At 43.1% G+C, this 19,479-nt stretch overlaps 1 protein-coding gene across 11 annotated transcripts in view; it reads left to right on the forward strand.

Moving 5' to 3' along the window:
- Positions 1-19,479, forward strand: part of TSPAN4 (tetraspanin 4) — a 448,984-nt gene that overhangs the window by 70,781 nt on the left and 358,724 nt on the right. For 7 of the 11 annotated variants that reach the window (XM_067295983.1, XM_067295981.1, XM_067295979.1 and 4 more), the window contains one exon: positions 5,248-5,337. The exons of the other annotated variants lie outside the window; for them this stretch is intronic. The gene's annotated coding sequence lies outside the window, so the exon portion shown is untranslated. The remainder of the gene's footprint in view (positions 1-5,247; positions 5,338-19,479) is intronic. 11 annotated transcript variants of the gene reach the window in all.

The following is a 19,479-nucleotide window of genomic DNA, read 5'->3' on the forward strand; positions in this document are numbered from 1 at the left end:
CTCGTGGGTCAGACTGAGACACAGGAACAGCCAAAGGCTGATCACAGATCTTGCCGCTTGCAATGCTAAGTGCTCAACACGCATGCATTTGCTAACAGAAACACGGAATGCAAATATTTAACAAAGCCTTGTCAAATGAATACACCACTCCACGTAATTCTCTCTGGGATGCTGCTAGCAGATCAAACAACACGTGACAGATGGTTATGTTGCTTTATACAGGACTGGAAAGTGTCCAGTATTACAGTAATGCTTATGGTATAGTAGAAAGAGGTCAGAGGTCTTACAATCTGCCAGCCATGTAGCTCTGTTCTGGGTCACTTGCTTTTGAATAAACAGGAACACTTGTCCATTTACTTGTTTCTGTTACTGTAGTTTGGTAGAGCAAAGGTGAATGATAAATATTGCCTGGAGCCTTATTCTCAGACAGAGCAGAAATTTCTTCAGTTGTACGTAGAGCTCAAGAGTACAGGATCACGGTTGGCTGGTAGCGTTTGCAGCTCTGTAGCAATCCCTGGTATAGAGGACGTAGCTATAAACAGGAGCTTTATTTGATTTAATGTTTGCTCAAGAGCTTTGTCTGGTGTCAGATTAAGTTGACAGAGGTGCTCCTTTTCAGTAGATAACAAGGTTCACAATGTGGCTGACGCAACGGATGCAGAGGGTAACTGGCTATTCAGGGCGGAAGGCTTGAGCGGTGGTCTGCTGTTTTACTACCCCTAATGTGACTTATGTGCTCTTCCAGTTAAGAGCTGAGATGCGAGTTTATTATAGAAGAATATTCTGGACTTCTTTGTAAAGAGCAACTTCAAAGAGTAAATTCAGCCCAGTGGTCCTTGGAGAGAAGGGTGAGGGAGGTGTAGCAGGAGCGTGCTTGTCGGGATTAATACTGGTGTGAGGGAGGATGAGAATAGCATAGAGTTCAGGAAATGCTGAAATAGGGGAGCGAAGGGAATATCAGTACTGAACATAAGGGAATCCAAGAGGGTAATTCAAGTATTGAAGACTGAGCAGATATCAGCTGGAGACAGCTTATCTGGCAGCTTTGATGCTGGTTTTTGAATACATGATGATGGGTCAGGCAAGAGAGTTGCATACCTTTAGTCTTTTGTGAGGATGAGGAAACATTTTGCATCAAACAGTAGGAATTGAAGGAAGAGGTCACAAATAAACCGAGTGATGCCAAGTGGAGTTTTATCTGAGGGGAAAGTATGTGGGCAACTAATGTCATTTAATAATAATAAAAAGAGTGAGAGAGGCCCCAGTGGGTGTTGGTGCAGAGATGAATTTTGCTGACTGGTGTTTTCCCTTGAAAACAAAACCAAGCAGTGTTCATATATCTGCTATAAAAGATATTTTCACCAGCCTCTTGTGTTCAGTAGGACTTCACAGAATAGCAGTTTTCTCATGCTCTGGGCGCTATCTGCCATAAAGATGCTGATGGTAAGATTTGCATGTTTGCATGAGTACAGGCAGTGAGCAAGTTTCCTGGTATAGTTTGAAAAACAGTTGCATTAGTTGAAGAAGACTGAAAAATGCCCCTTGCCAGTGGTGAAGGTGGCTGTAGCTGATCTGGGTGGCACAAGGTAGTTGTGTTCCCTTCAGGACCTCAGCTGGGTAGTCTTACACAGGCGTGTCCAGTGCACCATTGTGCCAGAAATGGTGGTGACTTCCCTGCTACCTGCCATTCCTGTTGATATCTAGTCCTGAGTGTATCTGCAAGTGCTGGCAAAAAGAGATCCCCAGGTAATGTCCCACGTTGGTAGTGGTTTTGTTTCTCGGGATTGCTGCCCAAATGGGTGCAGCCTGGTATTTATTACATTCTGGGCATTGCATCAAGATAAGGAGGATGGGGCTATTTTCTGTTGTGTGGGGTGGGTGGGTTTGTTTTTGTTGGTTGTTGTTGGTTGTTGTTGGTTGTTGTTGGTTGTTGTTGGTTGTTGTTGGTTGTTGTTGGTTGTTGTTGGTTGTTGTTGGTTGTTGTTGGTTGTTGTTGGTTGTTGTTGGTTGTTGTTGGTTGTTGTTGGTTGTTGTTGGTTGTTGTTGGTTTTAAGTCTGGCTAGGCTCAGGTGAAGGAAAATAGCACATCATAGTACTTGGCTTCTCCTAATTGCCAAGTTCACGCTTTGCCTTTATGCAGTCTAATAAGTAGCAACAAGCTCTGGATGGTACTAGGGAACTGAGAGATGTCTTGGATCTAGAAACTAGATTTCTCAGCCCACGTGCAGAGAAATACAAGAACCAAGAAACAGCCATCCTGGGTCACAGCAGAAAGTCACTCTGACAGTGACCCAGAGTGATGCTCAAGGAAGGAATGGGGAAAGCAAGTAAAGGCTTTTCAAAGCAAGAGAACTAGAGAGCAGGACTCTTCTCTATCTTGGGGTGCCCCAGTTCCTAGAAAGTTGAGCTGTCTGTGACAGGTCTTTAATTAGACAGGTTGAATTACGGTACTAGACTTCAATTTCTCTTGCTAAACTGTAATTTCCCCAATTAAGAAGTTGTGAAGTGAACCTGAAGAAATCCTCCAAACAGGTGGGAGTTGTCACAGATTTTCCCATTTGATGGACTCTAGTTTCTGTGGTGCATGCCAAAGAGAACCAGGAAGCATTTGATACAGGCCAGGATGGAGAAGTTAAACATATGCCTTGGCCTCTGGAGCAAGATGTCTGGTGTTGCTGCATTATGAGGGGGCCTTGTAGCACTAATTGGAGTTGCACTGCAGCTGACATTCCTGTTGTTAGGGGCCCTGTTGCACTCAGCAGCGTGTGATAAATAAACAAATATCCGGTGAAAGACAGTCCCGGGTCAAAAGAGATAAGACCAAAAAACAAACACTGAGGATGGAAGTGAAGACACAGGCAGGCAAAATATCTTGCCTGGGATTATGCAGCAGGTCGTCTGCAGAGAGGGAAAGGGAGCCCTGGTCTCTCTGCTGCTGGTGTTAGGACTTTCTCTGGTGAAACCATAGATACTTGGGCTTGTGTGTGGGGCAGGCCAAAGGAAATCTATGCAATGACTGTGATACTGGCAAGGGAAGATTTTTAGATGTCTTATGTACTTGAGCAGTAGATTTAAACATGATCTACTGAGATCACCTCCTCTCATTAGTGTAATATTGCCACTTGTGAGGTGCATTGACCGCCTTTGTTTCAGCAGGCAGGACTGCAGCCTATATAGCCATACGTGACCTGGCTTTCACTTAACATTGTTTAACAGGTGGGGTGAAGGTGTGGCAGCACTGGCTTATGTAGGACTACCCAGACTCACTGAAGACCGAGCGATGTGCATGCTTCTGCACCGCCTGTGTGGCAAACACACAGGATTGCAATGTAGATACAGCTTCAGAGAAGTGCGGTACTTCCTCCTGCATTCCTTCAGAAAGAAAAGATGAGGCCCAGAGTGCCGCCTTGTCTGCCTGTGCTTGTGTTAATGCAGCGTTCTCTCTAAGGCTGCAAAGGAATGGTCAGACTGGGTTAGGCTAGTGGTCTGTCTAGCTTGAGTTCTCTTTCATAGCGGCTGACAGCACCTGTTGAAGGAAAGGGTGTAAGAAGCTGGGCATGAATGAGAGTGGTTCAGGCTTCTGGGACAAATCTGGCATCTACTGAGCAATACCAGTCCACAAAAGTGATAAGGAAAGAAGGATTCTTTTGCATTGTTATTACTCAGGCTTCTAGCTTGTTCTTGCTCAGTGACTGAATTTGTTTTTCAAGGAGGAATCTTTGCTGTTATGAGTCACTCTGGCTTAAAAGAAGGATTTCGTTTTCAGCTGTCTTTTGCCTTAAAAGGTGATGTTGCTCCTGGTATTTGTCAAGTTGGAAAAAAAAATAAATAAAGATTTCTCAAAATTCAGGCAGCTCTCTCTTCTCAAAAAACACTTGATATCCACTTCCTTAGTTCTTGGTTTTAGAAAAAACAAAATAAAGCAGCATTTAGGGAATGTGTTACTGATTCTCCTTTGGGGTCTGCTTGATTTATGTGCCAGTGAAATGTCAGACAGCAGCACTCCTGCACTTAACAGGAATGTTGCCTGATTTCTGTTGTGCTGGATTTCTAGACCATCTAGAAATTAGCAGCATTCAATACCTGAAATCACGAGATAAACTAAGAGTCACACTCTAGTAAACCAGTCACAGTGGGTCTACAGACCAAATGTCTTTCAAATGGGAAGACAGACTCTACAGTCTTGGATGTCTGTGGTCAGCAGAGATGTTAGTGTTTTTGTAGGAGCTGGCATTTTAACCCTAAGTAAATTAAAGTGAGGCTAATTTCATTGTGCTTAATTAAAATGTATCTGCAGCTCCAAATCTAATACTAAGGCAATGTCTACACTAGCAAAAATCCTGTGACACAAAACAGTTGTGTAACTCATCATCTGCTATAATAATGATAAAGTTGTAATGGAGGAAAAGGAGCTTAATTTTTTTTCCCCCAAGTGCTCTGTCTGCACTACAGATCTCACTGCTGCTTCTGCAGGTAGAGCTAGACCATTGGACAATTACGCCTTTAATTGTTGCAACGCATTTGAGTGTAGCTATAACCTTCTTGCTCCCCCCTATGCAGCATGTTTGTGCCATTATACCACTTGTGTGTGGAAGATGCCTTTCATGTGCATGTGTTCATTGCCTAAACTGGTCCCATCTCCCAAGCGTGCTTGTGGCATTTGTCAAAGCCTCAGAAACTTGAGTGGTAGATACTGGAAAAATTTCTCATTATTGCAGTCACTTGTTGTGACCCTGCATAGGAAGCATTATAAACTTTATGCTCTTCTCCGAGTGTTTTCTGTGCATCATTCCTTGGGAGCAGCAGAGCCTGTTCCTTGGGATGCTGGTGGAGCATAAAATGCAGAGTGCTGTTCTATGGGCACTCTTAACCTGGACTTTGCTCGGTGTGTCCAGCATGCCTTATGTCTCCTGCTATTGCACATTCACTCTCACTTTATTAGTTTATGTGCAGATTTGATGAAAAAAGGATCCACCCCTTTTAACTGGCTTTTAATTGTATTGGAAATATGCAAGAAAAGTTGTCTTCTCCAGTAAGTCAACCTTTATTTGGTGCCCTGAGTTTCAATTTAGTAACATTTTATTGAGATTGAAGAGTGTGTGGGGAAGTACCGAGGAGAGAGGAAGAGAATTGGGGACTGGGAATCATGACCCTGGATTGAAAAGCGAATTTCATGTTCCCTGTTTCTGAATTGACTCCTGCTTACTGTTTGTTTTACTGGGGAATTTATTGTTTTATATCTTACAGTGGCATCGCTGAAGGGTCATTATTCCTCTGGGAAATCAAAAGCAGCTTCCAACTGCATCTTGTGTGTCATCTGTAAAACCACCAGCCACAGTGAGTTTCTCCCACACTCTTTTCTTCCCAGTGAGGATTTGTTAGCCATAATCTGTGAAAATAATCTTATTCTATATTTATACTTTGTCAGTTCACCTGCTACTGTAAAAGGATTTGATTTACCAGTTCCAAGTCAAATGGCTACACACTTTTTTTTTTGGGGGGGGGGGGGGGAACACCTGGAAGCTCAGTATTGCAAACTCTCCTTTTCTGGCCCCCTGCACACCTTGTGCTAGGGGGCACTTCGACTGTGTGGTCCGATTCTTCATCCACTAGCCGCAATGAGAATTGAATACAATGCCTTCTTCCTGAGAACAGTTCCTCAAGAAAAACTTATTTAAATAAAAGGAGGAGAGAAAATTACTGCTGGGGCAAGGGAGGTCACAGTGCTCTACTGGTTCACAGTGCTGGAAGAGAACACATCATAGACTGATAATCGCAGGCTGTGGTGAGTGCAGGGAGTGGCTATTTCAGTGCTAGTGTGCTCCTGAATCTGTTTCTAGGCATACCTGTAAAGCTAAAGGCTGGGATTTTCAAAGGAGTGTAAGGGAGCTAGCTGATTCAGTGGTAATTGGATACCAAATGAATACTCTTGAAATTCCTCACTCCCTCAAACTCCTGTAATTTTTAGCTAAGAGAAATACTGTGAAGAAAATGCTTTCCTGCTCCTACCAGATAGGTGGAAGATGTCCAAATGACTTTCCTGTGATTCTTTTGTCAATAATTCTCTTCTATCAATAATTCAATACAACATATTCAGATGATTTGGATGCTTAGTACTGCTTAAAAAGATAGCATGATGATTGCTTGCAAAGTCATCTCTGGTTTTCAGATGATGATTTACCTGTCTCATGGCAGTCTGGAGAACTGAGTACGCTGGTCATATATCTCATATACTGAATCCACCCACAAGTGTAGGAGGAGGGCAGGAATAAATCTATGACTGTGCAAGTGTGTGTTTTAAGGGAAACTCGGGGACCCAATGGACAAAAAGGGTAAGTGCTTTAGGGAGTTTACAAGACTTGTGCACTTAAATGGCATTGAATGCTGAGATCTAGATCATCTGGTTTGGGGTTACATTTAAGAGAAGCAATTGTGCTCTGGTAACAGATTTTCCTAAGTGAAAAATGGCAGCAGGAAGAAGTAACACTTTAAAAGGAAAAGAACTAAAAATTTCATTTGAAAGGATACAGAAAAGAGAATTGAACACAATGTGTATTTCTAGCCTTTGTTAATATTGTGGGTGCATAAATTACTTGTAAAATGAGAAAGATCGGTTCTAGTGAGCTGTTGTTTTTGCCTGGAAGGATAGAGCCAGCTTGCAGCATATATGGTGAAGAATACCTGTCAGAAATTGAATATCGAGTGAAAGTAATCATTTTAATAACAAGTAGTTAAAACTGAGGCTGAGTCAAAGGAAAAAGCAACTGCTCAGCTGGAAGACTGCTTCCAGTGCTGCAGACGTGCCCTGAGATGCATATTTTATGTATTAGGAATATTGATCAAGGCCATGGTTGTACGTTGCATTAGCATTGTTCTTCCTGATCATTGTGACTAAGATTTCTTAAATCTTTGAGTTCCATTCCTGTCTTTGTGATCAAGTACAAAGCACTTAGTGCTGGTACAATATGAGGGACTCGCAGCACTGTATGAGCTGATTAGCTTGGCACTTGTTTTCTTCTTAGTCTTACAGAAGTAATTTTTAACCACAACAAGTTGAAAGACTCTGGGGGAGCTCAGTCTCTTTTGCAGACAAAGTACTTTCCTCTGAGATTCTCTAGTAAACCTGCAAATCTTTGCCTCTGCAAAAGGTAGCGTGATCTTGTCACAGAGGTTGCTTATGATTCTCCCCTGCTAATTCCTTAAATCCTTGATCCTGCCTGCAGAGAGTTTGTATGACAAATATGTTTTACTGTGGACCATGAATTTTGGCCAAGTAAAACACCAGGGAAGGAGAAAGGGTTGAAGTGAGATGTCCTTTGTCAGCTGACAGATAACACTGCTCAGAGCAGAAGCTTCTTGATGCATGGACAGATTTTTAGCTGAATCTACTGGCTGTGGCAAAGAGATGCCAGATTACATCAGTCCGTGTTCCTGACCCATCATCTGTAGCTGTGGTGGATCTATGAAAGCCGTTGTAAAGGGGTATCACTAGGAATGCTGACGGTACATGCAGTCTGAGATGCAATGAGCGGAGTGCTGTAAAAGAGCCATAGGCTTTGTGCTTCTGCAGAGCAAGATCCTAGGTTGCTTTTGGAATTTTGACTTTCAGGTCAAAAGCAGAATTGCTTCTGCACACTTAAGCCTGCCTCCTGTTTCTCTTGAGTTGTTGTCCATTCCCTTTTGATTCCTTACAGTGCTCCAAGAAAGCTGAATCCCTGTTGAACCCATGGAAGCCACTTCAGTTTGCATCTGTTAAAACCAGCCTGGAGCAAAGGGTGAAGCTGTAAATGAGTGATGTCAAAGGCCTTGTAGGTGCTATAAAATTTACTACTGCAGCCCAAGGAGGCAGGAGTCTGCAGTTGCACTTGCTTGAGCAAGGCTTGCTGTGGAGTAGGTCAGCTCTGGTGTGATGCTAGATGCACGGCAGGTGTTGCACTAGTAGCTCTGCTAATGCAGTTGCTTCTAATTTAAATCCATGCCACCCTGGTCCCTCTTCTCCGATTTGCTTGTTCTTTTGTTCTGGCAGCAAACCATCCGAGGAAGCCATGCAAGTGCACACTCCTTTTGAAAGGAGAATGGGGCATAGTTAATTTAGAGCTCTGCAGGTCCAGCTTCAGCTCTCTGATCTATTTGCAGATTCCCTTTGAGACTTCAGTAGCATAACTTAATGTCTGTGCCAGTTTCCTTTTTGTTAAAGGGCACTTTCCACCTCGGATAGGAACCGAAGTTAAACGTGCAGAGCGTGTGAATGCTTTGATACAGTGGTAAGGAGATGATATAAGTATTTATCAGGATGTCTTTCTCCACCATTTCTGCACAGCCCAAGTGGCATCTCTGATGTCATTTAGCAGTAAAAATGGGATGATGAAGAGCAAGGACTGTCTGTGGATGGGAAATGAGAGGGAAGACTGTGTACCATACCAGTACTATTGAGGCATCAGTGTGGCACCCCAGCATCTGCTGGCCCCTTCTGAGCATTGTGTCTCCCCTCGTTGAGTGAAAGTACTTGCCTGGATCTGGGACACCAAAAGGTGCAGATAGCTCAGATTTACGTGCCTTGAATGGGGTTCTAGTAGCGGATAGGTTGTCTTGCAGTGCTTCGCCTCGTGTGGTCATATCTGCTTAGTGCAGCTGGCCTGCGTGTTGTGTGTTGGCTTTCAGCAGTCACCTCAGGGTCGCAGGAAAGACTTTTACCTTGCATTCCAAATGTCACCAGGTGAAATTCTTTTCAGAGCTTGGCTATTTCGTGGTTATGCAACTTACCTCAAAATAGCTGCTATCCCTGGTGTGTCAAGGAGTAGGATCTTGATAAGATTGACAGCTATAAAACATTCCCTCTGAACTCCGAGATGAAAGTGATGCATTCCCTTTCTCCTTGCACAATGCTACTCTGCTGCAAGAGGGAAGGAGTCTTTTTTCCTTTTTTTTTCTTTTTTTGTTTTTGTTTTTTGTAAGGTAACTCATATCAGGTATCAGCAGCAGTGTCTGTAGCAGTCTGTGGCGTCATGCTGTGGTGCTTCATGCTATGGGAAACTGGGAATATGGGAATGAAAGAAAACTCCACCAAGAGGTTTCTGCCTGCATTGACAGGATAGTGTCTGTGACTCTTATGGTATTACCTGAATCTTGCTAGTGATAGACACAGTGGGAAAGGAATAGGGTAAAATCAAGTTAGGGCTCAAATATTCACATTGCGAGGATATTTTCTGGGGTTTGATCGGCTCACTTGCTAATGGTGTAATGTAGGGAACAGAATAGATTGAAGCAATTTGTTTGGCTCTGCATTGCAAAGACAAGCCAACTTGCTTTGGCTCCCAGCCCAGGGGGAAAAGGATGGCTGATCACTCTGCTCTTCTAGTGTCAACAGCTATTGCTGTCAGGGAAGGATGTGTCCTGAGTCTAGGATAGGGATAACAGTATGAGCTTTTTTAGTGGAAGGGTGGATTTGAAGAGATAATGCAATTTATTTCTTTCACAGTGAAGGAAAACACACCAGAAATGTTTGTGTGTTCTCTTGATGTGTTCTTCTTAATTTTTTCGTGTTGGTTCCTGGAACGCAAGGGTGCTGCTTCAGTATTCTGGTAGTTCAGAATCTTGTACTGGATCTTTGGCTCATCCAGTCTTGTAACCTGTTTCTCCTCATGACAGCACCAGTTACCTTAGAGGATGCAAGGAACCAGGCAATTCTGCGATACCATTTACTCTGCAGAAATAAGTCTGTGTATTTGATCCTTATGAAAATGTTTTGAAGAACAGAGCAAGAAAGCAGAGTAGGAATTTGGTGGGCAGATTAATCACATTCCAGTTTCAGGCTGTTTATTCATAGCTTTTACTTGTTTAATGGAAAAAAAGAAGGCTATTTTTAGCCTCATTTCTTTTTTCTTTAATTCCCCCTCCTTCCCACCCCCCCTTTATTAACCTGAACAAATTTTCTACTTGGAGGAAAAGGTGGAGCTGGGAGGGAGGAAGGAAGGGTGGAATATAAACTGATTCATTAAATCAGTTTTAAGATTATCAGCGCACAATTTTGTTTTCACATGACAGCTCTGAGTACACAAGAACCTCTTCACACTTTCCAAAGAGGGGGAAGCATTGTGTGCAGATGGAGAGATTGAGGGCCTCTGAGACAATGAAGAGGTTGCAGAAAACTTCTGACTTCTGCTGAGTTTGCTTCCTTCCTGCTTGGTTTTGCTGGTGCTTCTGTTCGGGTTTAGGCGGTTATTTCCAAGGAATGGTGTGGTATGTCCCAGTGAAAGTTTGCTCTCGCAGCTTCCAACTCTTAGCATATGCCTCATATTGCAAGGTGCAGGGAGCGGAAGGATCCTGATGTAAGCAGAGATATCATTTAGATGTTGCTAAGCCACCAATGGTAGATGTTCTCAAAATAACGCTAGTAAGAGATGGTACCTGACCTAAAGAGATAAGACTAAAGGTAGGAGGTGAAGTGTTAGAAGTCGCTCATCTGAACAGGGGCACAACTGGGGAGGGGAACCAAGCTCTCCTGAGTTCTAGTGTATGTTTGGAGGGTTTTACGGTAAGTCGCTTCTGATATAGAGCGAATAAAAGCAACTATTGCAGCCTCCTTACTAGGGAGGTATGACTTTGGCTTTAACTTTGGCATGACTGCTGATTTTCGTGTGCTGCAGAAAGGCTTGCTGAATCCAGTGACTGTGGATCTTCTAGTCTGTACAAGGAAACACACACTCTCACAAACCAGCAGCCTGCACTGCCTGGACACTGCAGAACATTGTTGCTTTTCTCACTTTCCTGAATCTCTTGGGTTTTAATGTTGGTTCTTCAGTATCTGTTAAGGTTTCTCCTCTCTTTCTGAGGAGAGCTGTAGGATCTTTACAGTAGAACCTCTGGCGGTGAAGGAGTGTGGAGAGCTGCTCACACTGTCCTATCTGACTGCACTAGGCTGCTTGGTACTGGACCCTGAATGATTTTTGTGCCTTGTATTGCCCCTGCTGTGTGTTTTGAGCTGCTGGAGAACTGATGAAGAGCAGAGGTTATGTTTGTGTCTGTTTAAAGCAGACAGGGTTTTATTTTATTTTTCTTTTAGCCAGTTCATCTTGAAATGCCTTTCTTTGTTAGTTTACAAAGGCTTTTATTATCAGAAATCTGATCTTCTTGGAAGTGTTCTTATGCTTATGGAACATGTAAAGCAATTTATAAGGGTCCGAATTCCAGAAACTCTGAGCACTCCTACTCCAAGAAAAGGTCCCTTTTAAGGTATCTTGATTTGAGTATCTAAAAATTGCTCACTATCAGGTTCCATCTCCAGATGACACTGGGCACTGCATCAGCAAGAGTATTTTCAAAGAATGAAAATAAAGTCCATTATTTATGATCTTCTCTGAGCTTCCTTCGCTCCTATGGGGGAAGTGAAACGACTTGGAAATACTTTGCTTGCTGCTGGATTTCTGGCTTCTTTGAAGGTTTTCTTGATCTTTGTGAATAATCTTTGGTTTATACGTTTGATTTCATGCCAGCAAACTAAATTTTCTATAATGCACATTCCTTAAGGCTCTGTACATCATGAAAACTTGAGGGACACTGTTTGGTGTACTGCCATTGCACTTCTGCCAGCACTAGAGAATGGCAAGACATCGTTGTAAGCAAGGCACAGTCTGCCATGTGTGAGGGCAGGGTTCGTTTCCTGACTCTGCTGCAAATTGTATAATTGCTCTCTGGATCTGCCTTTAAATTGGAGGCAATAACACTCTGCCTGGCTCAGCTGAGCTTGTGCGCTTTCCTAAACACTTCAGGTAAAGGACTCTAACTGATCAGCTATTGTGGTTGCAGTGATCGTAGCGTGGAGCTGCTTGCGGAGGCTAACTGCTGGGCCCCTAAAAACTTCACCTGAAACAGCTGTGGTGACCTGGCTGAACTTCAAGCTCTGAAATGTTGGGAGTGTGTCTGTTAGGATGCTGGTTTGTCAGCCTGGCTGAGGTTTTCTTTTTCATTCCTTGTGCTCTCCCAGTTTCTGTTTTTTATTCCATGCTGCCTCTTGTCATACACTTCAGATCAGTGGCTTCTAACCTCCTTGGAACAGTGGGCTGTTGCCAAACATGAAAGTTCTGGCAGGCTGAGATGCTTGCTTGTCATACATCACTGTTCTCGCATTCAGGATGCACTTAATTCTGCGTGTTGGAGAGGCTACAAACATCTAGCATGGCTCTGTGAATCGCTGCTGGGGAATCATTGTGTGACTTTTTAGCATTAAGGACTCCTTTTTTCTTTTGCTCGTACAGTGCCTTACGTTGAAGTCCTGATCCAAGGTGTAGTAATACAAATAAATTTATCATCAAATTGATTAAGTAAATGCCCCTCGACTGTTTGAGAGGTGAGGGAACACTAGATATAAGTTTCCTTCAGGATTTTAACTGAAATTCTACCATGAAAAAATGAATTTCTCTTTCCTTCCTCTTCTCTTGGATTTTTAGTCCAGGGCTAAATACTTTAGCAAAATATTCTTTCAAGCATTTAAACTCCATGATCATAATTTTATTTATAATAATTAAGTCCCTTCACAGTTACAAGTTTTTGCCTCTAGAAAATGCCTCAAAGCCCCTCTGCTAGATTGTGTTACCAGTATATGTATATAATTTATCAGATATGTATGTTAACAAGGCACATATCTTTAAATGCATTTAGCTCCATTGAAGATGGCAGCCATCCTTGTGCTCTGGGCGTCCTTTACATCATTTAAAGTATATCATGAAGTCAACAATTAAACCTTTCCATAAATACCATTGTCCTCGAATAATTTTTTTTCACATGTACAATTATAGTCCCTTCCACCTTCACTTTTCAAGTTCCTGGGGAGAGAAAATGCTCTTCTGCTTTTTAGTATATTCTTTTTCTCCTCTTTAAAATGTAGTGTTAAATTTCATTGTGCAGTTCTGTTCCAGTCACTTGCTGTAGTCCTTTAAAAGTGTAATCACATAATTTATATAAATTTACGCAGGGGAAGTTGAAGATTTCTCTACTGGTCTGTTTTTTATCCTATATGGAAGCTAGGAAAATTTCAGGTGAGTGATCTGGAAAGTTATTAGTGTTTGAAACCAAGGTTTAGATTAGACTGTTTCTCATGCTTATGGAATGAGGTGTTTCTGGAGTCCTCTTGCCTTTCTTTGGTAGGAGTAATCTCTCAGTTTTAATAAATTACTGCTTCCAAGTCCTGAAGTAGCTCCTCCTTAGCTATTTGTCCTTGCCAAAGGAGAAGATCAGTGTCTGGTTTATGCTGAATTGAGAGGTTAGCCCAGTCCTCTTCATTTAGTCTGCATGTGGGCAAGCAAACAGCCTCTTGTTCAGAATTTAGTCTGAATAAAACTGCTTTTGTTTGCTTGCACCACAGCAGCATCCAAGAGCCCTGACTGTGGACTCATGCTATGCAAGCACTGTGCAAAGTGTAGGACAGAAAGGCGGTCCCTACACAGAGAGGTTTCAGCGTGAGGTGGAATAAATGACCACTGCATTAGCAAATACTCCTGCCTCAGTAGAGACTTCATCCTAGCTGTGCCCAGCCTTTCCAGGTGGAGGGAACGCACCCTTCATCCTCCAGGCTTGTGAGAGCTGTACTTTGTGGTACAGTTGGCCTATATACAGCAGGTGTCTAATGCTTCCTAGATATAAACATGCACATGGCTTCATCTCTGATCCTCAGTAGCATGTAGAGAAGACAGCAACCAGGAGTGGGCTGCTGATATCCAGGTGAAGGTGGTCCTGTCCTGACTGTGCTTTTCCCAGAGAACCCCTTGCAGGTGAAAGGGGAGAGGGGCTGTGGCTGTGCGGCCTGCTCCCAGCCGCCTGGGTTATGGCACAAAGGAGCACCTGTGAGGAGAGAGGCAAAGGGACATTGTTGCAGATGAGTGATGCACTTCACTCGTAAGAGAGAAGCAGCAATATGTTTTATTGAGATAAGACAGTGACTTAACAAAGTTCGATGGCAGATAAAACAGTGGTTTAGCAAGATTCGATGGCAAGGTACTCTCGGTTATTTACTGCATGGAGGGAAGGGTCAGAGGAAGTTGTCAAGGAGACACTCCCGTTGAGTCAGGAGGTTCAGAGTGGACCCCCTTGCTTTCCAAACTCCTTCTCAGAGGAATCTGGGTGCAACTGGATCCAGTCTTAGTCCCAGACTTGGTCAACGGTTTATGTCTAAAGAATTATGTGCACAATCAATCAGAGCTGCAACTTAGCAAAGTTTGCAAAGTTTCAGCATGCTATTAGTCACTTACCGAGGATCTGTCACGGGTAAGGGATCCCTCAACCTTGAGGAGTAACCTTGAGAGGCGTCCTTACTCAAGGGGTGACTCTGCCATGCAGCCAACTGCTGTGCAGGAGAGCTCAGCGGGCTCTGGGCTGCCTATTTATGGGGTAAGATGGTTGACTCATAGTCATGTTTGCATACCAGCTGTATTTGGGTGAGCGCGTGCTTAATTAGCCCTTGGCTATGTGCTGTTTACAGAGAGGTCAGGTTAAGTGGGGGAAGAGCACATCAGGTTGGGGGCGGGGGAGCACGCCACCACAGACATCCAAGGGCTCTCCTTCAGTTGGGAGGCTGGTAAATTAGGGCTGTACGAGCTCTTCTGTCAGGCCATAGATATAGACACTTGTGAGCAACACTATTAAGTCCTATTTTTAGAATGCATTTGCCTTGTTCACTAACAAAAACTGTTGAGTTAACAGAAAATGGGGGCTTATCTCCTTCCCTCTGCTCCCAGAGGCTCTGTTTGAGCCCAGGATTAGGAGCTGAGGGACAGCTCTGCCAACATGAATCTAAGGGAGATTTTGAAGAAGCAAAACTGTCGCCCTTTTTAATTTCCCTCTGATGGCTCTTTTCATGCTCTTGAGCAGTCACTGAAGTACTGTTTATGTCAATCTGCAGGCTTGGGAATACAGTGTCGCTCCCATTTGCATTTTGTTCACATTTAAAAGGCTATCTCTGCAACTATAAGCACTACATCTTGATTTATTTTAATTGGTAACATAGATTGCACAGAAGCTCAGGACTTGTATTTGCATTCTTTAGAGTAAGACTTCCAATCATCACAGTGAGAAGAAAGTGGTGCAGAGTTGCAAACCTTGTGTCCCTATCCGAGTTTCAAACAAGGTGCTGCAACTATTTTGGTGCTTGGTGAAATGAGTCCACCATTAACTTCAGATGTCTGCAAACTAGATATCTGCATTTGAGTTGCATGTTCTTATAGTCAGTATAGAGAAACAGGTATTTTTAGAACGCAGTTCATCTGATGTGTGTTAGACCTCTCCTTTAGAATGAGATGAATCCATCTGGAACTTAACTTAATTTAACTGATTAGGCATTATTAGGGGGTAAAGAATAGTCTCTAACCAGCAACCACATCCTGGTACCCAGGAAGTGGGCAACTGCAACTTTTTTTCCCCTTTTATTCTCCAACTCTATCTACCGAGCAAAAATTCTTCCATTGTGTCAGGAACACCGGCTTTCAGAAAGCTCCCTTTATGTACACAAACACTTTCGGCTTTATTTTTTCCACTGGCGTTGGCCTTTTGCTTATCCGTCTTAGAGCTGGATTAACTTCAGAAAGGCAAAAGTGCCTTGCATAGAACTCTGAGATACATTTATTTCTTTGACCGCTAAAATCAGTATTACAGTTCCCTGGGGACTGGGGAAGAGGTATTATTACGGAGTTAAGACCTCTAGGTCTGCTTTCTTGAACACTTGGCTTTCCAAGGCAAAAGTATAAATCTTCTCTTTTGTGAAAAAGAAGCTATATGAAACAGATTCCAGGGACCTTATTCTCTTTGTGTTTGTGCTTGCCTCCTTCTTTTCCACCTTCCTCTCTTTCCCCAGGCTCTATAGTATATTACTTAATTTCCTCTGAGGTAAGTATAACTTGGTCACTATATGGAACACATTTGTATTCAGGAGGGCTTTTTCCTGTGCGAAAGCCAATATTCTGTTGCTTTGTAACACTAACCTTCTTGGAACTCTCTAGCTAATATTTTTTTCCTCTGCTGTTTATTGACTGTGGTACACTGAATATTGCTTCCCTTCTCAGTAATTTTTTTGTTTTTTATTCATGACTAATACATCCATTTTATGAAGCAATGAAACCCATTTGCAAAGGAAAGTGAAGCTTGTTGCAGGGGCTTGATGGAAGTGACGATAGGAAGGTTCATGCTCTTGAGTTGTGTTTATTTTATAGATGAGGTCTAGAATGCAGCAGAGAGGGAGAAGCTCTGTGGCCCTCCAGTATCCTTCCTCTGGCTGGGTTCAGCTGTTCTCCTCTGCAGTCTGTCTCTGAGGGACTGTACTGAGGCTAGCTGGAAAAAGTTTAGTTGAGCAGTGAAGGCGATGAACTACAGCCCTGTTCTTCCTCCCTGGTGCTAGATCAATGGAAATCCAGTTGCTTTGCTGCTGCTGTGCCTCTCTTTTCCTCATCATCCTTTTGTACTGCAAGTTCTTCCAAGCAGAAACTGTATTCCTGCAGTGCCAGTGCAAAAGGCAATGCACAGAGACTTGCATCCTAATTTGTTTTTCTTTATTTTCTTTAATTTTTTTCCCCCTCTTGGTGTGTTTTACAGCCATTTTGAGGAGACACTGCTAGAGTTAGGGTAGCTGAATCTAGTTTTCATGTTAATTTTCTCCCCTTCCCTCCCCCATCACCTTGGTCAAATAGTCCTGTCACAACCTTATTACATGCTTGTAGAAGACTAGGAATCCGCATAGCACGTAAGGGAGGAAGGATGACCTGCCTGCATTGCAAGCATTTATTTAGTGTGTTCAACTGTGGAAGCTCTTGCCTCACTTCTAGCAGAATCTTCTCAGCGGCAGCAAATTTTTTTCTACAGAACCAGCATTTACAGAGTGTAGTAGGCTGTGCAGAAGCGCATGGGGGGCTAGCTGCAGGGGAGTCTTACCTGCTCTTTGCTTCTGGTCTGTGCCCTCCAAAGGTTTAGGGAGATACATACGCTGACTGTGAGTTGCCCAGGTATTATGGTAGTGAGGGATTAGGAAAAGCAGATGGATGAATGTGGCTGTCAGACAAAATGTTTGTTTGTGCTTGCCTATGCATATTATCCCAGAGGCCCCTTGCTTTTGTCATGGATTAAGTGTGACTGCAGCTTCTCTGGGCTTCATCTTGTGTGCACGCAGCTTGGATAAAATGTTGACCCACGATTCTGGGTTAAGGTCTGTGGTGTTGTGTTTTTAAGTGTCTGTTTTGGCATCTTGTTAACAAAGTTATCTTGTTCACAGCTGGTCTCTTAAGCGGTACAGCCAACTTGTCACGTCCGGGACACTGAGTCACTTGTTAAGGGGCTCCATTCAGTGCTGTTATTTGCAGTAAAATACAAAACACACCTTGAACATTTATTTTTCAGCAATCTGCATTTCAGTAATGCTCAGCCTTCTCGTCAACTTATAATCCAGTCTGTTTTGCATCGCCCCCTTGGCATTCTCACAGCCTTACAAGTATGCTGTCTAACAAACATTTGGAAACAGCTGTTCTTTGTAACTAGTGAATATTTAGAAAGTGTTGATTCTCTGTTTTGACAGTACTCTTAACTATTAAAGGAGTTAACCTCTTTACATTGGTAACTTCTGACTGACAAATTGGGTGTCCCAAATATTATCCAGCCCCGAGTGTCTGAATTTACTTGTCTCCTGCTATGAGCTGAGGGTCTGGCCCTGAAATCTCAGAAATGGTCTTTGGACTCGGTGAGAGAGGAGAAGCAGGCAGCACTGGTGTTCACATTTCTCATCCAAAGCTGTGTGTCAAGGACAGCAGCATCCCAGGTTTATAAGCATGTTGGGCTTTTGATTCACTCTCCCTCAACAGGCCTTAACAAAGCTCTGTGCAGCTGATCAGGATTCAGACAGCCTTTTGAGCTGTCAGGCATATCGATCCTCTGAGGGCTTGTCTTCCCTGCTAAAAAAGCAGTGTCTTTCTTCCCTACCCCTGCCTCTGGGTAACTAAGTGGCATCTGCTGTCCTAAGGACACAGTAAAGACAAGGTGCTTTTGTTTTACCTCGAGGTGAGCTTGTAATGGTCAACTCAACAAGCATATCTCATGGTGAAACAAGACTAAGATGCTTCTTTTCACTGGGATTTTACTTCGGGCTAGCCAGCACATGGACGGCAAACCCAGCCACCAAGCAAGCGAAGGCAAGCACTCGGCACACCAGGATTTTTCAGCATGAAGTAAAGCTCCAACAAGAAGAGAGGAGGAGGAAAGAGGTGGTGGTGAAGAAGTTTGACAAGTTAATTTTTTGGGGGGATATTTTATTTGCCTAGGTTTGGAGATGGGGAAAGAAAAGATGAAAGTGGAAGCGAGTCATGGAGTCCTGGGAAAGGGGAGGGAAAGTAATTCTAAACATGACCAGCAAAATAATCTGCTTCATGAGCAAATTCCATTTAAATGTAAATTACCCAAAGTGATTTTTTTTTTTAGTGGAATTTTTAGCAGCATGGTGCAGAAACAGAAGTATTTTTTCCCCTTGTTTAAGTATGTGATGCAGACAGCCGTAGAGAGCTATAAACATCCCCATCTCTCTACCTCCTTACACCTACTTCTTTCCTTTACGCTCCTTAAAGCTGTTCCCTGCAGCAATGCTTCCAGGTAGTGACAGCTAGGATGTTCACTTTAGTCACCAGAGCCCTGTCAGGGCCAATTAGCATCCTAATGACTGACATGTACCATCTTGATAACATTCATTCCGTGCTTCATACCAGGGGACCTAGCCTCTTAAGAACCCATCTTGTCTCATCTGGCCCATACCAGTCATATAAACCTAGGGTGTTTTTTTTTTTTTTTTTTTTTTTTTTTTTTTTTTTTTTTTTTTGAGAGAGAGAGAGAGAAAATTACCATTTTGTCTTGTCTTGAGTCCCAGGGGCTTCTGCACAGCACAAGTATTCTTTCCTTTAACTGGAAATGAGGAATATTGGCTTGGTGGAGGGGAGTTGAATCAAACAGCTCTTGTTATAGGCACCGAGGACTTGGGGACAAAGCCTCAGCTGAGGCTTTGCAAGGCAGTACTTGTTCTTTAGAGCTATGTTGGATTACAGCAGTCAAAGATCCAGCCATACTGTCCTTAAACATCCAGTAGCTGGCCAGTATCAGGACCAGACTGGTACTTTTCTGAAATTACTGCTACCTGTAGCTGTTGTTGGCTGTTTGTTGCAAAATCCACTTCCTAGTAGCCCAGTGTCTGTGGTCAAAATTGTTCTTGTCATTTGATCAAACCAGGGCTGAATGCTTGTGCAGAGACCTTTTCTTCAGCATAATCAAGGGCATGTAAGTGAGGAGGTTTATGGGAGGTTTCATGGACACTCTGCAAGGTCAGAGCATATTTGAGTATTCAGGGTGTAAATCTGTCACTTAGGCACCCTTTATCAGTGTGAAGATATTTGAAGCTTTGTGCCTCACCCTGCCAGGATGGAGGGGGAAACTGATTCTTCGGGCTGTGGCGGAGTTAAGTGATGCATT

This window comes from Apteryx mantelli, chromosome 4 (assembly GCF_036417845.1).
Source record: "Apteryx mantelli isolate bAptMan1 chromosome 4, bAptMan1.hap1, whole genome shotgun sequence".
NCBI lineage: Eukaryota > Metazoa > Chordata > Aves > Apterygiformes > Apterygidae > Apteryx > Apteryx mantelli.